Source organism: Emydura macquarii, unplaced genomic scaffold, assembly GCF_026122565.2.
Source record: "Emydura macquarii macquarii isolate MOO-44397 ecotype Brisbane River unplaced genomic scaffold, CSIRO-AGI_Emac_v2 contig_1229, whole genome shotgun sequence".
Taxonomy (NCBI): domain Eukaryota; kingdom Metazoa; phylum Chordata; order Testudines; family Chelidae; genus Emydura; species Emydura macquarii.
Window position 1 is genome coordinate 350,879 of NW_027131366.1, and position 25,316 is coordinate 376,194.

A 25,316-nucleotide genomic window follows, 5' to 3' on the forward strand; every position below is an offset into this window, starting at 1 on the left:
TTCAGTTGTTAATCTGGAGAAGGCAGTGCTTCCAGCCATTCCTCATTGTAACTTAAAATGTCTGTTGATTTGAATCCTTGAAAAGGAAACCCATTTTAATCTACTAATTTTATGGCTGCAACATTTATTCAGCATTTGCTTTCTTTTCTTTAGGAAGAATGTTGTCTTATCAGGGCTGTAAACTGTGAGATACAGTAAGTATATTGCAGTGTCAGTCTGCACTCCAAGATGCTTACACTAACAATGCTTGCGTTCCACCTCATTAGTAGGAGCTGAGCAGCTCTGAATACCAGGCTTCTTTTATTTAGCTTCCTAAACATGGCTTTGTGGGTTAGATGCAAACCTAGGGGCTGAGAGCACTGAGTTCAGGTCCTGGCTTTGTAACATGCCTCCTGTTCAGCCTAATCTACCTGTGCCTCAACTCCCCCTCTGTAAAATGGGGGGAATAGAACTTCCTTTGTCTATGTTGTAAGATCTTCAGGGCAGGGGCTCCCTTTTACTATACTATGTATTTGTACAGTACCTACCACAATGACCTCAGCTGAGGCCTCCAACTGCTACTGTAACATCAAATACCTTTAGGTTATCCGCATTTAAACATTTTAGCCACATTTCATGCTATGGATTATAACAAGTAAGGTTATGAACACCCTTGATGTGCTGGGGTCACTGTGATGAGATCTGTACCGTGTATCTTGATGCTGCACTTAAATATCTTTTCTTAATAAATACATTTAAAACAGGATATTTTCAGCAACCACTGTTATGAAATACATTATGGTTCATATTAATAACCAGAAGAGGGCGTTTTCTGCCTTTACTTATCAATACAGTTTAACAGACGGGCTATAAAAAGAAAGTCGCTTTTGTTATTCTTGAAATCTAAATCACATCTGGAGGACACTCTGAAATCTATGGCGAGAAAATGGTAACAGTTCATGTTTGCAATTTACCCACCCCGCTGAAAGGTTTTAAAACAATTGATGCTCATTACTCTTTGCTGAAACAAATAAGAACAAAAAGCTGCCAAACGGAATAAGACCAGTGGTCCCACTAGCCTGCCATCCCGGCTCAAGATGTGGCCTACACCCATGGGCAGCTCGTGAACCGCTTATTCAGGAAAGCTAGCCCCCCAATCCTCCCCCCTCCCATCACAGCTCCACCCACAGCCAGTGCGCAGGCAGCTGCTTGAGCACCAGCTAGACCAGCTGAGTGCTTTCCCCCCCAGTGCTGTAGCACCCCAGCATCAGTGGTGGGCAGCCCAAGTGCCTCCAGAGCCTGCGCCCAGTGCTGCCCTGCCCCAACTCACCCCAGCCCCCGGAGCACCGCCGGCCCACGCCAAAGCATTGCCCCAGCCCCCGGGAACCCCCACAGCACCTGAAACGCCACAAGCCCAAGATGCATCACAGCGCCAGTCCAACCTGCCGCAGCTGGAGTGGCTGCCGGCCCATGCTGCTTCAGCGGAGAGGCCAGGGCCAGGTCAGCTAAGACCTCCTGCCGCCGCCACCGCCACCAAGTCCATGCAACATGGCAGGAGGGGGCAGAGTGTGGGCAGGGCCAGCCAGGCCGTCAGGAAAGGCTAAGCCTTCCGTGGCCTTATGTACCGGCCTTATGCCCATGCCTGCACCCGATGATTCAGCGGAAAGCCTGTAATTCACAGAGGGGGTCTACACTACAAGAGGCCCGGCTGCAGCACTGCAGCTACATGCTGTAGAATAGACACTCCAGTTACAGAAGAGGGTTTTCCACCACTGTAGTAAATCCACCCCCTCAAGAGGCAATAGCTAGGCTGACAGAACAATTCTTCTAGTGGTGTCTATACCAGGGCTTAGGTTGGCTTAATGCCAGCTGCTAGGGTGATGTTTTTGTTTTGTTTTGAGTGACATGGGTCAACTTAACTAAGTTTCACGTATAGACCAGGCCTCAGCCACTTGGGCTGTGCTGTACCTCAAGGGAGAACTGAAGAGTCAGAAAATGGTTTCCCTTCCCATGGAGGAGAAATACAGGAAGAGGTTTAATTATGCATGTACACATTTTAACATATGTACCGATATAGCACCCATTCAGGAAAGCACTTGATTATGTGTAGTACTATTTAGGTCAGCACTGAAGCATGTGCTGAATTTTAAGGCCTATTGGAGAGGAAGGATGATCCAGTAGTTAGGGCGCTAGTCTAGGCCCTTACAGACCCAGGTTCAATTCCTTGCTCTACTGTGGATTTTATGTGAGCATGGGCAAGTCACAACCTCTCTGGGCTTCTGGTCCCCACCTTTAAAATGGGGATAATTCCTACCTCACATGAATGCTGTGAAGATAAATACACTAAAAGATCTTGAAGGTCTTTGAGATCTACTAAAATTGGTGTTATTATGTCAATAGGCCCCTTTAGGCACATGTGTAAATCCCCATTGAAGTCAATGCTAAAGTTAAGCACGTGCTTTAATATGGTCTTCAATCGGGGCCATGTTGTGCAAACTGATCCCCACATTAGTTTACCAGTTTGGACAATACTTTGATTCAGATAAAGCATTGTCATGCCACAGTGGCACTGTGACACATACTAAACACAATGCTAATCTCAGCTACCCTGTACTGGGATACTGTAGATTTTGGCATAATCCACTCCGAATCTTGCAACAACAATTATTACTTAAACCTTGTGTGAAAAGGACCTAGTCGTTTTATATATGAGCTGTTGGAAATTCACCCCAGTGCACAGGGCTTGGCCAATGGCCAAGGATTTCCTGGGGCCGTGTCACCCAATATATATATTTAGGTATTCTGCATAACAAAGCAGGTAGTGAAATCACAGTCTATTTAGGGCTGGAATCTCAGAGGCAGGGTGCTCAATGCCTTAAAAGCAGGAAGCGCTTCACCTCAGTGACTCCTTTGGCCAGTGAAGAGGATGTGATGAGCACTGGAAGGCATCCTATCCTGTGCCCCCTAGGGAAAAGGAATGTGATTACCATTGTGTGTGAGGCCTGGAAGCTGTGTGCTGCCCAGAGTTGGGGGGGAGAGGGGGAGGGGAATGTTCCATGATTCTTTGCACAAAAACATTCACAACTCTGTTTTGAGCAACCTTGCATGCATGGAATTCTGCTTTTATGTGAACTGTCCTGAAATGGGGGTTTCAGTTCAAAACGGACTCTTTGCGTGCTTTTTTTGAGCAAAGATGGGACTTCACATCCCTCAAAGTGTCATCCATTTTTTAACAAAATTTCATTTTTTATGGCTGGCTCAAAATGGGAATGTAGTAGTTCTGCTTCAGCATTAGTAGTTTCTGGTACCACCTACAACCTCTTCAACACTACTGTCAGACATAGGAAGAGAGTCCTGGCCCCAAAAGAATTAACAATCGGGGCTGGGGGGTCAATTCTGTGAACACCTGCACTTTTAGCTTTTAAGCAAGCGAGCAGTCCCAACAAAAATCAGTGTGCTTGTGCCCAGGATCAGGGCATAAGAAGAAGAGTACAGGCAGCGAAGGGCTAGAAGAGGGATAAAGCCATATAACAAGAATATTTCTTGTGTTAGTTTCTAGGCCAAGTCAAAAGTTTCACATGCACTAGCACAGTGTTGCATTGTCTGGGTTGCAAACAGAAGACACTGTTTCCATTGGAATTTAAAAAACAATGACAAACATTTCTATTGGCCCCACATTTTATTCAAACTTACTAGGATCCCAAATCTGAGGCCATATTTCACAGAAGGGCAAGACCGTGCCACCCCAAATACAAGAGGATTTTAAGCTTTTATAACACTAGGGGAAAATGGTAGGAGACTCACCAAGTCACTTGTGTACATTTCCTCTATCAATCAATTTCCTTGTTCCCTAGTTTTCAGATACTGCAGCAAAGTGTTTTGTAGAAAAATTTTGTTTGCTCACTGATCCAAATGGATCTGCTTTGATAAGTGTAGCATGATTGATCTGTGCTGTGTGTCCTTTAGCTGAGTTATCATGCATAATCCTCCGTGGAACAGAACATTTACATTCAACTGACCTAGTTGAAAAAATGCATTAATTTTAATTTATGTAAAATTCTCCCAATAGAAAAGCGAGAAGAGAGAGGCAATGCCTATTTGCAGTCCCTGCCTGCTTGGAGCTAAAGTGAAGTCCAACTTTTTAATAAGGATTTTTGAAATGGAAAAGCATTTCATGGAGAGTTTGTTCATGTAAATCCACATACAGATTTCTCTACTCCTCTTTAGCCGATTGTGGTCATGAATAAAATATGCTCCTTCAACTTGTCTCCTTTACACTTATGGGAATCCCCTCCACCCCTTCAGGTTCTTAGGGCAGTTTGATGCCTGTGGATAAGTGGAGGAGCTCAACAGCTTAACTGAAGAAAGGATTCCATTTCAACTAGAGTTACTGATGCCACAGTCACTTTCTGCAGCTCTTATGAAAGTAATCCCATAAATCAGGCTAGATGCATTTGCAGAAGAGTCCACATGGGTGGGAACTTTGTTTTGAGATTAGTAGGTTAATAGCATAAAAATTTACATCTTCATAGAGCCTCTGATCCAGAGAAATCCCAAAGCACATGACAAGCGGATATACAAGCTATACTCAGCCTTGACCCAGCACTGCAGTAGTTGTTGCATATGAGCAACTCCCATAGGAATCAGTAAAAGTTGCTCAGATAAGGAGTTGGAGATTCAGACCCTGGTACTACTTCATAATCTAACAGAGGTCTGGCCTTCCTCCAATTGGTCGCTAGATTCAAAAGCAGCATTGTGCGCTGGTTGGCAAAGATAACAGCATGGACAAAAACACTCCAGCATCTCAAGTCTCCATCAATGCTGAAAGGAGTGCATGCTTTGACTATCTGGTGTTGCTGCCGCCAATTGGGCCGCTCCAGAGATTTGTACGTTTTTAGGACCGAGTCAGTTCTGGGAACTTCATTCTACCATGCCTAGTATGACGCCATCAACCGTGGTCACTGCAGCTGGCACAACGGTCCTCAGCAAACTGCACAGTTTGATTAGGACGATCACTTCATCCACTTCTGAAATTCAAGACCCCAGTAGGCCAGGTGAAGACAGAAAAGGGCAAATACCATTTCTCAGTGAAGCTGCAGAGGGAATTTTGGTGGGCAGAATGGACAAGTGGTTAGGGCATCAGGAATAGGTCTCCTCCAAGAGAGGTGAGGCATGTTATTTATTTAGAGTTTCTCACACAAGGTAAGCCAGACATCGTAAATAAGAAATGGGCCCAAACCAGAATCCCAGAGTGAGCCCTTTCTCCAGACTCAAACTTCTGGAGTTCAGTCTTTGGTCCTGGATCTTGCAGTTTAGTGCTGCCTCATCAATGCAAAGCAGCTAGAAAGATGCTCTAAAGGGCCATTTGAAGATTCCTCCTAACAGAACAGAACAGAACAGAACAGAACAGAACACTTGAGTGGCATAGAACTAGCATAGATGTCTCTGTGCTGTCCAAATCCCAGTCTCCACTAAAGGGGCTGGCAGCAGAGGGGACTTACGGGGGTAGAACAGGATGGGAGAAGATAAAGTGGTATGTTCTGTGTGCTCTATGGCTGGTACAGTGGCCCCTATGAAATTGCTGCTGCCAGTGCAACAGAGCAGCCTTAGATTGTTTTGGCTGCTGGCCAGCCCAGGTTCTGGGGAGCAGAAAAGTAGCTTAAAGCCATCTTTCCCCTCCTTCCCCCTATTCCCCTCAGCCTTTACAAGGGTAAATTTGGCACAGCTGAAGACTGAACCCTTTATCTCTGTAACTGGCCAAATCAAGATCCCCCGTAACAATCTTGAGGGTTCATTAAAGACCATACTAATGAATGAGTAAGGAATAGAACTTTAACAACACACACAGCCAGGAGTGATTCTCAGGTGTGCAGCTATGTTAGATCTGATATAGGGCACATCTCCCAATTCACACAACACTGTCCAATGCTAGAGCGCGTCTCTAAATCACAATCTTCAAGCATCACAAAGCATATCACAAGCATATCTAAATCACAAGCATATCTCTATATCTTCCCACAAAAGGAAAACAAGTTAACCCATATACAAAAAACCCCACCTATCTAATGACGCATACACTAACATCTAACAACACATAACTATCTAACAACGTATGCATTATACAATTCCATAAACTCAACATGTCAACTGCCTAGAGAGGAGAGGGTACTAGCACACCACTCAAGTGAGTCTTTACCACCCTCTTTCCTCACATAGACTCATAGAGACTTGCTAGGCTCTCTCAGTCATTCGAGTCTGAGCTCTCGTTCCCCAACAGTTTCTTCACCATATGTTGATGATACCAGATCAGTCAGAGGAGATATGATGGGATCTACCTCAGCTTTCATGGTGTTGGGACTCTCTGGGATAACTCGTAGATCCCACACCCAACCCAGACTGTGATGCATCCGCTGAAATCTAAATAGGCCTTCCTGGTGAATAGAACTTCAATACTGATTCTTCTATCAGGTGTTTTATACCTTCCCATGATTCCTCCTGTGCATCACCCCAAAACCATTCATTTTTGCCCTCTAGGAGTTAATCTTTCTGCCAAAGCAATGGCATTGAGACGAGTATGAATTTTCCAAGATAAATAACCCATTCCCAGGAACTTTCTTTGATTGGGGACATGGTATCATTTCAATGGCTGAAATCTTCCTCTTATCAGGTTTTACCTTCATGGGAAATAATGTCCCCTACAAAAGTCAGTTCTCTAACTCCTAAGACACCAACCAGAGGAGAGATGATGGCTCAGTTTGCAAATACTCAATATTTCAGTAAATTGGATGCATCCTCAGGGTTTTGGCAGCTACAATTAATGGAGGAAAGCTCAAAACTATGCACATTTAATACTCCATTCAGAAGATATAAATTTTTACACTTATCCTTTGGTATAGCTTCAGCACCAGAGGTATACCATAAAATTGATCTATGAATATATTAGCAGTGTGGACACCTCCATGGATGACATCATCATCTGAGGCTCAACAAAAGAAGAGCGTGATCGTCAACTTCAGCAATTCCTGGATGCAACTAGAGCTGCAAACCTCAAACTAAATAGGGACATTTGCAGAGTGGAAGGAGGCTGTAAAACATCCATTCTTAGAGCTTTCACTTACTTGCTGAAGGCTTCTTTTGTCTTTGTTTTCAGAGATTCCCTGCGTTTGTCTGTATTTTCAGTTGCAAATGCAGGAGTCTTCCTCCAAATCCTTGTAGTTTCCAAACTCATTCACCACTTCTGACATCATGTAACAATTTTCAGGGTTCATTAAAGACCACACTATTGAATGAGTAACGAATAAAACTTTAACAACACAGCCAGGAGTGATTCCCAGGTGTTCCGCTGAGATCAGCCATGATAGATCTGATATAGGGTACATCTCCCAATTCACACAACATTGTCCCATGCTAGGGAGTATCTCTAAATCACAATCTTCTACAAGCATCTCTCTACACCTCCCAAGGTCAAATCATGCTCGTCCTACTTGTGCAGGGAGTCCCACTGTAATCAGTGGAATTATTCACCTAGATATGGTCAGCCAGATTTGGCTCCTTGGACCTAAACACCCCTAAATTGGAGAGATTGAGCTCTGGCTCCGACTTGGTACATTCCCTTATTTCAGAGTGTTTTGATTCACCCGTTCAGAGAGTTGTTTAGATCTAGATTCTGTTATGAGCCCATCTCTACTACAAATACATCAGAACACATTCTGTTGTTGAAAATGTTCTGCTTGATCGCTCAGAATGTTTGCTCATACTAACCATGTTCCTTGCCAACTCAAAATTATTAGAATTAGAGAGGGGTCTATATAGCAGCTGTGTGATTGTTACACCTCTCTTTTAAGAGTACTACATCTTTATGTTTCTAAGACCGTTCCTGCTGTAGCCCCAGGATCAAGATAGATACCTATTTGCAGCTAAAACTGAAAGTCTATGAACTGTGAAAATCCAGCAGGAAACTACAGACCCGTCAACCTCACCTCAGTCCCCAGAAAAATTATGGAGCAGGTCCTCAAGGAATCCATTTTAAGGCACTTGGTGGAGAGGAAGGTGATCAGGAACAGTCAGCATGGATTCACCAAGGGCAAGTCATTCCTGACCAACCTGATTGCCTTCTATGAAGAAATGACTGGCTCTGTGGATGTGGGGAAAGCCGTGGACGTGATATACCTTGACTTTAGCAAAGCTTTTGAAACTGTCTCCCACAGTATTCTTACCATCAAGTTAAAGACGTATGGGTTGGATGAATGGATTATAAGGTGGATAGAAAGCCAGCTAGATCATCAGGCTCAACAAGTAGTGATCAATGACTCAATGTCCAGTTGGCACTTGGTAACAAGCAGAGTGCCCCAGGGGTCAGTTTTGTTCAACCTCTTCATTAATGATCCGGAGGATGGAGTGGATTGTACCCTCAGCAAGTTTGTGGATGATACTAAGCTGCGGGGAGTGGTAGATATGCTGGAGGGTAAAGATAGGATACAGAGTGACGTAAACAAATTAGAGGATGGGGCCAAAAGAAATCTGATGAGGTTCAACAGGGACAAGTGCAGAGTCTTGCACTTAGGATGAAGAATCCCATGCACAGTTACAGACTGGGGACCAACGGGCTAGGCAGCATTTCTGCAGAGAAGGACCTGTGGGCTATAGTGGATAAGAAGCTGGATATGAGTCAGCAGTGTGCCCTGGTTGCCAAGCAGGCTAATAGCATATTGGGCTGCACTAGTAGGAGCATTGCCAGCAGATCGAGGGAAGTGATTATTCCCCTCTATTTGGCATTGGTGAGGCCACCTCTGGACTATTGTGTCCAGTTTTGGACCCCCCATTATAGAAAGGATGTGGACAAATTGGAGATAGTTCAGCAGAGGGCAAAAATTGATTAGGGGTCTGGGGCACATGACTTATGGGGAGAGACTGAGGGAACTGGGTTTGTTTAGCCTGCAAAAGAGAAGAATGAAAGGGGGATTTGATAGCAGCCTTCAACTACCCGAAGAGGGTTCCAAAGAAAATGGATCTAGGCTGTTCTCAGTGGTGGCAGATGACAGAACAAGGAGCAATGGTCTCAAGTTGCAGTAGGGGAGGTTTAGGTGGATATATTGGGAAAATCTTTTTCAGTAGAAGGGTGATGAAGCACTGGAATTTGTTACCTAGGGAGGTGGTGAAATCTTCATCCTTAAAGGTTTTTAAGGCCCAGCTTGACAAAGCCCTGGCTGGGATGAATTAGTTGGGGTTGGTCCTGCTTTGAGCAGGGGGTTGGACTAGATGACCTCCTGCGGTCCCTTCAAACCCTAATATTCTATGATTCTAATTTGGTCTCTGTGATGAGGTATCTACCCCACACAAGGCCTGACTAGGTAAAATGGTCCCTTTAGCCCTGGCAAGCTGCACCTGAAGGAGAGACAAGGCTGATAAGGCCTAATAGCTGATGAAGCCAAGTTGGGGAAGAGCTAGGATAGCCATAAAGAGAGGAAGTTGGTGGTAAGGGAGGAACTCTACAGTCATTCCCTAGAGAGGTGGGAATTGGCAACAGACCAGGAGGAGTAAGCCCTGAGATCCTGCCTTAGAATACAGACTGTGGGAAGAACCTGAGATGGGATAAAATAGCCACCGGGAACAGAGGTAATCCAGAGGAAGGCCAGAAGATAGGAAGGAGCCTAGGGGAACAGCAGCAAGGTCGGAGGTTGAGCAGACTGTGGTTGCTGGACTGGAACCCAGAGTAGTGAGCGGTCCCGGGTTTCCCTCTCAGCTACTGGGGAAGTGGCAGAGACTAAGCAGTGGATCAGAAGACTGCTTGAGGCAGTTTGTCCAGTAGGACTTTGATACGTTGGGTTTTCCTGGACATTACCTCTTATCACCCTCTGTCTGGGTGGATTTTTCAAATAAGAGGCAATAGCTGGGATTTTTGCAAAGCAGACATTGCAGCTCAGAAAGAGCCCTGATTGATCTGCTTCCTGATTGGTCTCTCTCCTGCATCTGCAGCTGATTGGTCTGGGTGGGTGTGACTGCAGTGGGACAGACCAGGACTTCCAGACTGGGGGGAGGGGAACCAAACCCAGAGAGAGGTGCTGATTGACAGGTTGGCACTGGATCCTGGGTTTGCACCTGCCACCCTGACAGGGAGTGACAGTAACCCCCCCTCCATTGTCCCCTCCCAGTACATGCACACCTTTCCCATACCCCAAAAATACCCCTCCCAGTACACACACAATGTTCAAGCACCTCCTAATTGTAAGCACCCCACTTCAGCACCCCCTCCAGCAATATCCATTTTTTGGGAACCTGAAATATGGTAACCCTAGACTTCAATATCCCAGAAATGTAGGATTATAGTGACGTGGCCAGAGGGGCAAGCTACAAAGAGGGAGCAAGAGAATTGAAAGAGACACCCACCCCATGGTGTAAGCAACCAAAGGAGGGGACTAATTCCCAGATGAGCCATATAGAAGCACCCCAGTGCTGAGTAGCAAACCCCATGATAGTCTCCAATATGCACAAACATCAGCCATTTTGTTCTCAGGGTTGCTGCAGTCGGTTACAAAGGAGATGCCAGGACTACAACACACAAACACCCCATGTTCTCCCCTACAGACATTAAATTTGTTCTTGCTTGTTTTCCTCAATCTAAAATAAAGCTAATTTTAGATCAAAGTCGGTGTTTTGTTTGTTGAAAGAGAGATAATGTTCCCCCTTAGGCTCTGAATTTGTGAATCAATGGCTTTTTAATCATTGCCTAGCTCTGTTCACATAGTTGAAAAAGGACAATACATATACTATACCTCAGCTTTGAGGCTATATAATGCTATAAAATACAGAAGGTGATTTGTGACAGAAGAGAAATGTTTCTTGTTTCTAGCCAAAGAGCTGTCATTCCTGACTGTGCATAATATAAATGGCTCTCACAACATGAAAAAGCAATTACAGAAAGTAGCCTCTCTGTTTTCTAATAAATGCATTCCAGCAACAGAAGAGGTACAGTATGAGACCGGTATAAATAATGCAAAGCTAGGAAAGTAGGAGGAATATTGTCCACAAAAGGAAGTTTCCCTTCACTTCCCAGGAACATTTCCTATGATTTATCTGGTGAGGGAAATGCAGCCTTATTCATTTCAAATATTAAAAACCAATTATCAGCTTTTCATGCCCCAGTGATTCATGAGCTGTCAGATGTCCTTCCAAACACACTCACCACGGCACTCAGAAGCTTGTCTGCTTCTGCAGTTGGACCTTGACCGGGCCTAGAAACAATGTTGGTGAGAATGATTATGCAATGATACAGCTAAGTGAAAGAAAAGGGGAGTAACTGAGTAATACTAAAGAGCCAATATGTATATATCTGTACTATGTATGGCAGAAGCTCTGTATCAAGCATTTACCAAGGTGAATGGTATGGCAATCCTGGCATTAGTTAGTAGCAAGAGTGTCCATGACTCTCATAGAACCAGACCTTAGATAATACAAGAAGAAAATATTTTCAAGCAGCCTCTTCATTTTCCATGGAAATTCCTGCAACTCTCAGGGGGTTAATTTACTGGTAGGGAATTCTCATGGCTTGGAGGGACTTTTTAAAATGACTTTTCTTTTTTCTAGAAGCACCTTGTCATGCTCAAATTTTAGAGGGGTGTTAAAGGCCTTGGCCCTGCAATGAGCTTAGTAAGGGTAGACCCTGTTTCAGAATTGAGGCCAAAATGTTTGGGGTGAGTTTGGGAGGGAAGGATTCAAGAGTCTGTTCTTCCAGTATGTGTTCAGGCCAGTTGATTTGTGCAATCTAGGGTCCTATTACAACCAAGATGGGAGAAGCAGAATGGGTATCCTTATGCCCTGCCTCCTTCAAATCTCAGACAGTGACTAAAAGTAACCAAGGACTCCAAAAATGGTAGCCTTATTGGTTTGCAGATGTATAAAATAATCCTCCTCCTATCTCCTTCCTCTCTTTTCCATACCTTTCATTTACAAGTATAGAAATACATCTTGTAGGCTGGTTGTCTGTCCCAGACCAGTCAGATTCATCAGTCATGCCCAGTTCCGTTTGTAGCCCTTTCCTCAGAGCTTTGTTTATTCTTCAAACACACAAACAAAAGGAAATGTTGCAATAAGCAATAATCCTGTTCTGGACTAGGACTGCAGGACCCTCTGGCCTCCAATAGCTAAAGGGTTTGCAGTTCCCCCAGCCTGGGGGGTCTGCAGAGCCTGCTTGCCCTCTTACAGTCTGCTGCTGCAGCCACAAGAGAGTATATTCTCAGCTCTCTCCTGGCCACAGGCTCCCTCACAGAGTTGGCAGCCTCATTTATATCCTCTAGGTAAGACTCAGACCCAGTCATTAGATACTGTCCAGCTGGGTCATCTGATTACCTAGCACCTGCTTGCCTGGTTTCCCTTCAGAATAGGGGCAACTGCTTGCTGGCCCCCCAGGCCTCCAAGGGGGCGGACTGTCCTATCACATATCCACAATACAGTTGGTCAAATATTTGTTGAGAACAGTCGTGAATTTAGCCTTTTTTGTTTTCTGATTGAGAATTGTACATTCAGTCAGAATAGGGCTTAAGTGGAACCTGCATGCTGCATAGGAGAACTCATGCAAAGATTTTGTTTCTGCAAAAACAAAGTTCATGAAAAATTCTTGACGTTCTTGATTCTTTTTTTGTAAAAAGCAGACATTTTTAAAATCAACCTTTTAATCACTTTCTAAATCAAACACACTATTGTAGTGGTTAATGATGAAAAATGGAGTTCAATAAATGAAAAATGCCTATAGCTGAAAAATGCCTATTGCTATGTTTATAAATCCTGGTTTGAAAAAACGAATCAAATTTTGTTTTCAATTTTGTTTTGGTTTTTTTTTTTGGTGCTAAAAACAGGTTTTTCCAATAATTTTGAAATTCATGAAATTTTGTTTTTAACCAATTTTCATCATAGGCCTTTTGCTGGCCCTCTGCAAAGGGATGAATTTCATGCACAAAAAGTCATTTCTCAAACAGTCATCAGGGGGAAAATGGTTCATACTCATATTTGAAGTAGTGACCAACAAATGGTCATGATCGGGGCTGAGTTGAGCAATGACTGGCAATTTCCAGTTCCGTCAGAACTAATCGCCAATATAAAAACTATCAGTCTGGTATTTGGAAACCATAGTAAGCATTAAGAATCTGAATGCTTGTTGGTTTAGGAACCATGACTTTGCAGCTCGAATATTGATTTGTATGCATAAGATTTAGACAATATTTCCTAGGATGTTTGTCAAGAAAATACCTTATGATTACTGTATATTTTACATAAAGGAACGTTGTGCTTTCTTCATTGCATATGTATTTTACATGTCAAAAAGTGAATAGCTTTGTCGATTACTCCCCTTTGCTACAAATCACATTTATATGCCCTAGGTAGATGCATTGTTTGTATACGGTCTGCTCTGAAAGATGGGCCACACCCTTAGCTGGTGTGGAACAGCATAGCTCTGCTGAAGTCAGGTATAGAAGGTGTTTATGATTTTAGTTTATTCAAAGAAAAGAATCTCATTCTTGTATCTTAAAGGTTTATGGGAAATGCCTCACACAAAATCTGCAAAGCTACCTCATTATCCATCTTCAAATTCCTTCGTTAAACACTTGTTTGCCACGATGCTGTTAACGATGGTGAAACAGTGGATACAGACACCAGCAGCCTATCACCAATACTGGCTGATTGTTTTCTTGTACCGCTCCATATGTGTGCATCCGTATATCATCTCATTGTGTACTTAGATTGTAAGCTCCTTGGAGCAGGGACTGTCTTCTTGTTCTGTGTTTGTACAGTGCCTAACACAATGGGATCCTGGTCCTTAACTAGGGCCTCTGACAGGATCCCTGGGGTTCAAGCTGGAACTGTGGAACTGAGCCTGAGCTGTCTCTCACAATGCTTTGCCAGTGACAAACAGCAAACTCCCTCCAGGAGTGGTCATTCCTCAGCCACCAGCATTCAGAGGCACACCCAGCTAAGCCACAGGAGTATCCTCCAAACCACTCATGAACTACATACAGGAAAACACCAGCAAATCTCCCAAGCCCCCAGCCTTGCATCCCAGAAATAAAACCTTCTTGTGAACAGTGCAAACTTATTAATCAATTCACCATTATGCCAAAGGATAGTGGACATGCATCAGCCTTTGTAACCTGAGCACTTTAGACAAACTCACTGGTAAGGATAAAACATTAAAATAAGCTTATTAACTACAGAAAGAGATTTTATATGTGGTAGGCATAAAGGTCAGAGATAGTTACCTTAAGAAAATAAAAAGTAAACACATTCTAAATCCTAAACTTTTAGACTATGCAAGAGGTGAATCAAACAGCTTTTCTCACTCCACTGGATATTGCAGGTAGGTTCCAGTTCTTAATACACAGGCTGAATTTCCTCCTTAGTCTGGGACCAGTCTCCTCAGTTCAAGTCTGTGTCTTCCTAGAGTTCTTGTTGCCTTCAGCGTAGGTGGGGGAGGAAAGAGATGGTCGCATGATGCTACTGTCCCTTATTTTATGCCCTCAGTCCATGTGCCTGGAAAAATACTGATCCAGACATGTCCTGGTGGGCCTTGCTGAGTCAGAGTTGAGCAATCCCCATTGTGTGGTGCTTGCGTAACTGGCTCTTACAGAATTGTAAATTTCTTGTTTACAATTCCTCTGCTGGTCAATGGCTTGGGATGGTCGCTTAATGCCCACTAGGGTTTGGATCATCTCCTTTGTTGCTACTGGAGAACTAACAGTTGACGACTCCCAGACTCTCAACATATTTCAACCACCATCATATAGCAAAATCTTATAACTTTATACTCTCTAACAATATACATATTTTGACAGAACAATGAGTTTCAGTAGATCATGACCTTTCTTATGGTATCTTACATGGCATGCTTTGTATGAAATATCACAACCATACACAAATGTTGAATATGGGGATTACAGGGTGCTACTCTGAAGTAGTGTGTCACAGGGCCCTTAGGTGCTATGGTAACAAACAATACGAACAGGGGATGAGAAGAAAAATGTGAAAATACTGATACTGTAAGGACCTGGCTAGGCTATATATGCCACTGCCCTCTGGTGGTGAGACTCAGAACTGCTTGTCTGTATCATAGTTCCCATACAGTTGAGAGCTAATGGAGATTCTCCTTTAGCTCAGTGGTAAGGGCATATGCTTTTGGCACAGGAAGACATTCTGCTGTTTCTGTGAAATTCTGAATGGTCATAGCAACAACCATGAAGTGCTAGAGGACCATGGATTTCTCAGAATAGCATCTTTTATCAAAGGAGCTAAAAGCAATTTGCGGAACTTAGTGAATTAGGACTCCTACTCCCACAGGTAGGCAGATGCTATTATGTCCCTTTTCAGATAAGCAACAATGTCTGTGGCTCAGTTTCATTCTAAGAAGGTATTTATGCCTTGAGCCTTGGCAGACTTAATTTCCACCTTGCGCCTGCTACTCCATGAACCTGACAGCAAAAACTGTTCATTCTGAACAAGTTCTACATGACAGTGTGTAGCAGGCCTTTCAATAGTTGTTTTATTACAGAGTCGCATTAGTCAGATTATGTAGCTTTCAAAGCTCAATCGGCTATGTTCTCTTTCGGTCCTTCCCGTTTCTGTATTTGCCTCCACTGCAAATGCTAATGTTATTTTCATCATTATCCTGCTAACAGCTCTTAGATAGAGGGAGAGAAAACTAAGATCTTTCACCCATATGTTTATCTCACTAATGGGAATTAGCTGAATGGAAAATGAGCACAAACAGCCTTCATTTACCATAAAAAAAGCAGGCTGGAAAGTGTCAGGGAGATGCAATGAATGAACTTCTCCTGCTAATGGCTGACTGGTCTTGTTATTAATACAGATATAATGATATTAAGCTTCTCTATTAAGTCAGCAGGCCTGGGCTATTGGTTACATTTCATTTCTTAGAACTAGACTCATTTTTCAATTATATCTTAATTTGCAGTGTCTTTAAATGCCTGGAGAATATGAGAAGTTCAAGAACCTATTATTGAGGATGCTGCTGAGCTTCATCCAGACAAAAATCTCAATGAGATGAAAGACCCAAGGCTCATGTTTGGAACTTCTTTACATGCAGGGACCAGTGTAGGGGCTCATCTCCCTTTTCTGAAAGAAAATCATTGGATCCAAATTGCTCAGGGACCAACACTTATAACAACGAATAAAAGTAAAACTAAGTCAAGGTCACACAGAGGATCTGGCTGAAAACCACCCACAAATCCAGGACGTTCAGACTTATGGATGGAATGGTCTTGTATCAGAGACCTCAGAACATTAACACTAGCTAATGAGTTAAGAAGTGCTTAACAATCTAGACCCAGGTTATGATTGGCCAGAGAGCGGGTGTTGAGGAGGATAAGGGGAGAAACCTCCGTTTTTCTCTTGTACCTGTAACCAGCTCTTACTTTGGAGTTGAAATTTCAGTCCCTGCAAAGTGTTATACTCAAGCCTCTAGGCATAAGATCCCACAAAGACCCAGTGGAGCTGCCTGGCCCTGCAGGGCAGTGGAGAAGCAGTCTCACTCCCCTTACGGGTCTGGGAACTCTGAGGCACATGGACCTCTTGGATGAGTGGGTTCCACGCTGCCCCCTGTGCAGGGCTATGGCAAAAAGCAAATCAGGGCCTGTACCGTAATGCCATCGAAATGGGAACCTGCAGCTCTACATCTTTGTAGAGTTTTATATAAGCTGCAATGTTCATGCATTCCTTGGGGAATCAAGGATTGAATAAAGCCAATGAGTTTTCTGAGGACCCATTTGTCCTTAGTGTTCAGTGTCTTTGTTTTCCTGCGCCCACGTTGTTATGTTAATGGTTAGGTGAGAAGAGGCATGAGGAGCTAATTAATGCTCTGTCACATTTGGAAACCTAGTATAGTCGAGACTGTTAATGGTTGTCGAGCACAGAGGATGGAAAGCAGAGAGAAAAGCTGGCTCAGACTTAACCCTGGGAAGAAAAATGTAATGGTGGTTGTCAGAGGGAAAGCACTTAACTTGCCATCAACCTAACCTCACCATTAATTGGGGTGACCAGACCACACACAAAGCCTTGGTGGGATGCTGGATTCCTCGCTACTCTTGGACATAATATTACTAGAGAGTCAAGGAATGTTTTCCTCTATTTCTGGCTGGCCTGGGGCCTCTGCCCTTTCCTCTCAGACAAGGAAAAAGCCACAGTGACCTAAACACGGGACACCTTCAACTTAGACTGCTGTCACTCACTCTGCCTGGAACTGAATGTAACCATCACACAGAAACAAGCTGCTGTAGCATACAAATAGCGAGTATCTCAATGCATCAACAGACAGCAGCTCCACAAACTCCACTGTCTCTCCCTTTGTTTCCAGACTGAATTCAAGGCCTTAGGCCTAATGTATAAGGGCCTTCACAATTTGGCTCTTTCAGGGACTAACTTATCCATGAAGATGGTTGCACTCCACAGGATGATGCATCTGGAAAGACTGATGGTACAAGTTTCAAGCACTGGAGGCAAAGTGCTTTTAGCAGTGGGACACTATTCACTCAACTCCTTACCAGAGAAGACCAGGTTGAATCTAACTAAGCACAGCTGTGCTCTTATTTACCTTTTCCAGAAAGCCTTCTTCTGGAAACAGCTTCCTTCCTTAAGGAAAAGAAAAACACCCAGGAATTATTGGAGGACAGAAAGAGGAGAATCATGGTGTGGAGTTCTATATGGATGTCACTCCAAGTTATGGGCCCATAGAATTAGATTAGATAAAGCTGCCTCAGCTGAGTAGCTTAAATTTGAAGGCAAGCATATAGATGTAGAGGAGACAGAGGAAAGCAGGTTAGTATAAGGGCTTGTCTACACAGGGTCCTCTGGGAGAACTAATCCGAATTAACGAATTTGAAGTGGATAAATTAAACCACATTGAGGATGTTCATGCAGGGACTTAATCAGAATTAAAGTGACCTCTATTTGGTTTAGTTTAATTCACTTCCAGAGTGAATTAAGGTAAACCAAATTGAGGCTACTTTAAAGTGAATGGATGAAGTTATTCAGAATTAAACTAATCCCCTTCAAATTTATACCTTTAGTTAATTTGGATTAATTTTTCTGCATATCTCTGTGTAGACAAGCCCTAAGAAACTGGAAACTGAAGAGGTGTGAGTTGTACTAGCATAGGGCAGTGTAGACCCTCTTTAAGGTTGCCCTCTTTGTTATACTAGTATTACAATTCAATTTCAGTCACAAGAGACAAGACATCAATTTGTTGCATGTAACCTATCCATTCTTGCAGCCTCCCCCCCCAAAAAACCCCAAAAAATAAAATTCAAGTTGAGCATCAGGCAGGCTCTCAGTAGAATGTTGCTAGAGACAAAAAGGAAAATGGAATGTTTGAAATAAAATGTTTCAGGTATTCTGTATGTGGATTTATTTTTCACTAACCTGCTAGAATGTTCTGGACTTTTGTGGAATCTCATAGAATCTTCTAGACTTTCTGAGAACTTACATTTTCCTAGCATTTACAGATTCTAGCATTTACAGATCCTAGAGTGCAAATTTATCATCTTATAGGACAGATATAAGTCATGCAAGCAAATCATGCATCGAAGTTGTGAAATGGGCTACAATAAAAATAAGGTATTAAAAGTTTAACAAATGGGGAGCATGCCAAAGATGCTCCTTGCCTGGGGCACCATTTGGTCTAGGGCCAGCCCTGGGTAGCAGTGGCCATGTGGCTATAACTTAAGCATGTTCAGATAATGGACTTTTCCTTACACTCCCCAAACTCCCACTAACTAAAGGGAAATGGGTCAAAAAGAATCTGTGTCCTAGAAGGAAAGAGTCTGCTAGTGCCTAGTATGTGGGGAGAAACTGTGCGGGAACAGTTCATCCACATGAACCTCAGATCCCTGGAATGCTACCAAGGTCAAAGAGACAGATATTGCTCTGTTGTGCTGAGCAAGTGATGATTGGGCAAGTGAAAGCTGCCTCGGGACATGTCTGCCTTCTGCACCCATAGAGTTTAAGGCCAGAAGGCACCACCAGATCATCTAATCTGATATCCTGTACATCACAGGCCACCAACAGCACCCAGCCTCCACACATTAAACCCAGCAACCCAAGTCAGAGCAAAATATTACACCCTCAGGAGACTAAACACCCATGTTGTGCAAGACTTAAAACACCACCACCAATTAAAATGGAAATGGAGAAAATTGTATAGCTTGTTCTTTTTAGGCTAGTCCCTTCCATTTTTCTGCTCGTATCTCCCTTCTCCCCTGAAAACACAAATCACCCCCCACCTCCATGGCATGTCCCAAACTCCAGGGGTGTGTCTACACTGCTGGGGCTGCACCAATCGATGCAGCGGGATCGATTGAGTGGGCAGTGGAGACCCACACAATTGATCCCAGAAATGCTCTCTAGTCAAAACAGTAAATCCACATCCAAAAAGAGTAAGGCCTGGTCTACACTGGCAACTTAAAGTCACTTAAGTTGACCTACTTACACCTGCGTCTACACTGGCACCACCGTTAACTCGAATTAAGGTGCCTGGAAAGTCGACTTAAGACCACCTCTGCAAGTGGCATAGTGCCTAAATAGATTTTGTTAAATCGATTCAATGTCAGTGTAGACACAACATGACTTAAATTGAATTTATTGACCTCTGGAATGTATCCCACAATGCCCCGTTTTGACCGCTCTGGACAGTTGCGCTGTGCTGCTCAGTGGTCACGCTACCAGGAAAAGTCCCCTCCCCTCAAGCCCCGGGAAGATTTAAATTTCCATTTCCTATGCTTGCTGCCAGCGTGGAGAGTGCATTGTCACTGTTCTCTGCTTGGCTACTGCAAAGCCCAAACGCGCTCCAGCATGGAGTCGACCAGAAGTCTTAGATTTCATCGGGTTGTGGGGCGAGAAGTCCGTTCTGGCTCAGCTCAGAGCCAGCAAAAGGAATCTGGACATTTATGGGAAGATATCCCAGGGCATGCTGGAGAAGGGACACCAGAGGGACGCTCAGCAGTGTTGCATGAAGATCAAGGAGCTGCATCAGTTGTATCAGAAAGCCAGGGAAGTTCACAGCCGTTCTGGCTCCTAGCTGAAAACATGCCGCTTCTATGATGAGGTGCATGCAATTCTCAGTGGCGATCCCACCACGGTGCCACCCCGCAGCATCAATACCTCTGCTAGGTCAATGATGAGGACTCTGTGGATGAGGAGGAGGCTGAGGAGAGCAGGGTGCAGGAAAGCGGGGTGTCCAGTCTCCCAGAAAGTCAGGACATATTCCTGACCCCCGAGCAGTCCAGCAGCACACAGGACAGCACAAATGATCCTGGGGAAGGCACATCTGGTGAGGTTTTTTTCTTCTTAGCATTTCTGTCCTTGTACATTCGGGGCAGGGGGGCACGAAGGGGATTTCAGGTGTTTCAGTGACTGTACTGGGTGGTTACCCAAGGAACAGTTGATTTATGTGATGAGAAATGCTACGTTTATCATCAGTTGATATCTCATGGAAACTTTCAGGTATGTAATCGTTATTCTTCGCAAAACTTTTCAGGGGAGGGCTGCCTTGTTCCTCCCTCCACGGTAGGATACTTTGCTGCAATCAATGGAGCTTGCCTGCATCATGGCAGAATACTACTGGTACCCCGCTGTGTCCAGCAAATCTTTGTTTTAAGCAGAGACTCCCCCCCCCCCCGCCCACACTTTTCGCAGTTCCTCTCTGTAAGGCTTTAAAACACCAGCAGACGCCTCGGCATTGGACCCACCCTCAAGAAATGATGCGAAAAGACTATCTCAGATTAGAAAGAGGGGGGAAAAAAAAAACAACCAAGAGATGACACGTTTGGCGAGCTCATGAACACCGGTGGAGGCGAGCAAAAAGCAGCGGCGGCCACGCTGACTGCTGGCCAGCAAGCTACCATCCTACCCCTTGAGACGGCGATTTAACCCTCCCTCTCCCACCCCCCCTTCCCCCATGACTTGAATGTTAAGAAATAAAGTTTTGCATCATTTCAACACGTTTCTTTATTAAATCAGATCTTGTTCAGGAGGGATTTGTAGGGCACAGATATCAAAGGGGGGTGAAAGGGGGATCACCAAAGGCAAACAATGGACAGGAAATGAAATCACTCCTGCATCTCATTGCAGAACCTGGTTTTCAAAGCTTCCCTAATGCAAAGCGCTCCATGGTTAGCTCTCAGCATAGTGCTGGCATCAGGCTGTTCATAACTGGTGGCCAGTCTTTCTACCTCCACAGCCCAACCCTGGGGAACCTTTCCCCCTTCGCTTCACACACATTATGAAGAACACAGCAAGAAGATATCACAGAAGGGAGGTTCTTCTCACTCACATCCAGCCTAGTGAGGAGACTCCTCCATCTACCCTTTAAATGCCCAAAGGCACATTCTACAACCATTCTGCAACTGCTTAACGTCTTATTAAAACACTCCTTGTCACTGTCAAGGTGACTGGTGTACGGCTTCATTAGCCAAGGGAGCAAGGGGTAAGCAGGATCCCCCAGGATCACCATGGGCATTTCCACACCCCCGATGTGAATTTTTTGGTCAGGGAAGAAAGTGCCTGCCTGCATCTTAGAGAACATCCCCGAGTTCTGAAATATGCTTGCATCATGCACCTTTCAAGACCACCCCACATAGATGTCAATGAAACGACCCCTGTGATCCACAAGTGCCTGCAGGACCATGGAAAAGTACCCCTTGCCGTTTATGTACTCAGTCGAGAGGTGGCAGGTGCTAAGATAGGGATGTGTGTCCCATCAATGGCTCCCCCGCAGTTTGGGAACCCCATAGTGGCAAACCCCTCCACTATGTCCTGCTCATTTCCCAAAGTCACTAGCCTTCATAGCAGAAGTCTATTTATGGCACTGCACACTTGATTCACGGTAGTGCACCCTGTAGATTTACCGACTCCTAAGTGATTCCCAACCAAGCAGTAACAGTTGGGGGTTACCAGCTTCCAGAGAGTGATGGCCACTCGCTTCTCCACCATCAGAGTTTGTTTCAAGCGAGTATTCACGCACTTCAGGGACGGAGCCAGCTCCAAGCACAGTTGGAGGAAAGTTGCCTTTCGCATACAAAAGTTTTGCAGCCACTGTCATCATCCCACAGCTGAATAACGATGCAGTCCCACCAGTCTGTGCTTGTTTCCCTGCATCAGAACCGGTGCTCCACAGATTGCAAATGACTCATTACAGCCTGCAGCAATCGGGAATTGTTTTGCTCGCTGGCTTGGAGCAGGGCAGCCTCAGTGGCATCGGTGTTGGCCGCGATATATTTGTCACACTCACAATAATAGTGCAGAGTTGAGCTGGCTCCAGCTCTCTGCAGCAATGGTGATCACGGGGAGTAAAAAAACAATGCAAAAATACTTTTCCTGTTGGTTGGGTGGGGGGGCGCGGCGGAAGAAAGGAGGGGGAAGCAGCGTTGCATCATGAAATGATGACACTCGTCCCAACAGCCACCGTGGCTAGTTGCACTGTGGGATAGCTACCCGCATTGCACTGCTTTGCTATTCGAATTAAGGCTGGTCAGTGTAAATGCAGGAGACCTGCGCAAACAGCGTAGTGTAGACATGCTGCTGCGCTTTTTAAAAATCGGCTGCTGAAAGTCGACTTAAAGTAAGTCAGCTTCCCTCGGCAGTGTAGACATAGCCTAAGTCTGCATCGACTGGAGGGCGTTTCCAGTCGATGCAGCGCAGGGGAGATGCTGCAGTAAGAGAATGTAAGTAAATGGACAGGAGATGCACAAGCTACAGTATGTAGCTTGCGTATCTCCTGTTGGCAGCTACTGGCAGTGTAGACCAGGCCTAGGAGGCAGAGTATTGACTCAGTCATTCCAATGATGCAAAATCACAAAGGGCTAGCTTCTTGTTCACACTGGGGTAAATCCTCCTCCCAGCACCCAGCTTGAGGTGCTGGGAGGTCAGTTAGGAGTGAGGTGGAGGTGACCAACTGGTGGTAGGGGAAAAAAAATCTACATGACTCCTCTGGTTGTGGAGCAACAGTGGAGTTGCTTTGTGGCTGGCTCAGATGCTCTGGGACTGCAGAGTCAGTCACTGGTGGATCCACCACTTCTATTTTCTGCTCCTCCCCAGCTCTGCTCTCCAATCCTCTTGCATAGCAGGTAGCTAGCTACGATCCCAGGGAGTGAGGCTCCACGGCACAATTGGGGTATGCACCCACCTCCCAAATTTCACTCCCACTTTGGCGGTCTAATTACCCCCATTCTGCTGCCTCTGAATACCTCAGTGCTCACATGGCAGATAGGAATCACCCCATATGGATCAATATGGCTTAACTATGGCTTAGTAAAGGGTTAAGCAAAAGGTGTACTTAAGAGTAAGCAAGACAGGGTAGACACACAGGGCAGAATAAGTGGTTTGCCCAAGGACACAGAGGGAGTCCGTAGTAGAGCAAGAAAAAAAATCCTGAACCATGGCCTCAGCTGTTAAACCAACCTTTCCCCACAAGCTGATTTGGAAGGTAGGCTTGGCCTGTACTCTGCACTTCCCTAGTACCTTTCATCTATGGGTCTCTCTGCCCCTTATAAATAGGTAATTACTCTGGCTTCACCATACCTCATTCCATTTAATACACAACATGGAGGCACTGTTGGAAAACCCCCAACTTTACCTCTTGAAGCTGACCAATTTGCACATACCAGGCAGTCAAAGTGGCAGGTGGTCATTCTTTGTACACAGTAATCAAGCCAATGCAGTGCTGAGATTCTCTCTCTCTCTCAAGGACTCCCAGCACAGGAGTATATGATTTAGTGCCCTTGTCATGCTGGGAGATTGATCCTTGAACATGTGCCTGTATTTCCTGATTTTTTCCATCTGGATAGATTTTACTTGAATATTATCATGGGGAAGAGTGACCCTTTGGCTGGCAAGCAGCTCTATGGGATTTCTTCTGGCAGCAAATCTGCTCAAAGTGGGCATGGCATGGAGATCAGCAAACTAATTTTTCAGTCCATTAGTGGGGAAAAAAAGTGACAGCTTCACACAGCTGTCACTCCAAAGGTAAAATGCTGCTGGGGTCAGTGAGATTTAACCTCCCTGATCAGAAAGACAAAGCCTTCTGAATTTGAAAACTACTGATATTCATAATCTTTCCCTCTTAGAACCAGAAGTCTGTCTTTAAAATGCACTAGTTACATCTGGGAATATCCAGAAGGCTGAACAGTTCTCACAAATAGGACTTGAAAGGGTTTAAACTTTCAGCTAACTTGATCTGTGACCAAGAACTTGCCTTGGAAAAACTGGAAGTTTGAGGACTTATTTAAGGTAAAAATAAGTGAGCCCTCCATGAAATATTAATATTTATCATAGGCTTGTTTAAATTATAAAGCTATTAAAACTAGAGGTGGACCCACAAGCTATGGGTGAAATTCATCCCTGTGCAGAAAAACCCAGCTCAAAGTCTAGGTCGGAAAGGGTGGGAAGGTTAATCTAGTAGCTGGGGTATTGGGTTGTCACTCGGGAGTGGAGCTGGGTAAAAAATTTTGGACAAAGTTTTTCAGTGAAAAAAATGCAGATTTGGCAACACCTAAACAGTTTGTGAACCCGTGTTGGTTTTGCCAAATTGTGCGTGTTGAGGAGGGAGGTGGGGGGAAAGAAAGAAAAAAAAAAAAAAAAAGCAAGAAATGGTTGGTTTCGTATTCACTTTTTTAAAATGAAACATTTCAGTTCAAAGTGACTCTCAAAATTTCCTTCAATTTTATTTTTGTAATTGCTCAAAATTGGGGGAGGGGAGGAGTTGTTCACACAAAATGGGCATTTTACTTTGTCATTGTTCTCCATGTTCACTGAATAGACTCCTAGAAATAAAGGACTGGAGGAGACCTTGAAATGTCATTTAGGCCAGTTCCCTGCACTGAGGCAGGACAAAGTATCACCTAGACCAGTAACTATCAGTCTTTCCAGACTACTGTACCCCTTTCAGGAGTCTGATTTATTTTGCGTACTCCCAAGTTTCACCTCACTTTAAAACAACTTGCTCACTGTTATCAGTTGTTAGTGTCAGTGTAGGCTGCATTTGTGTGTCCCGTGTAGGTGCTGTCCCAGCTCTGCACAGGTACCAAGATGGCACTCATGATCGAATGAATCAACACGACCACGGATTCGCTGAGCAACGAAGGCACCTGAGCCAGCTTTATTGTAGTTGAAGCACAATGAGAAGCGACCTATAGAGTATCTACCAGTACACTTCAAATACGAGTGCTCCATTACAATGGACTCGGCCCAACTTAATGGTGGGACTTTCCATTATCCCCTAGGCTGGACAACATTGTTTCCTTTGACACTCTCTTTTATACACTGTTACAGACAATTTCATTCTG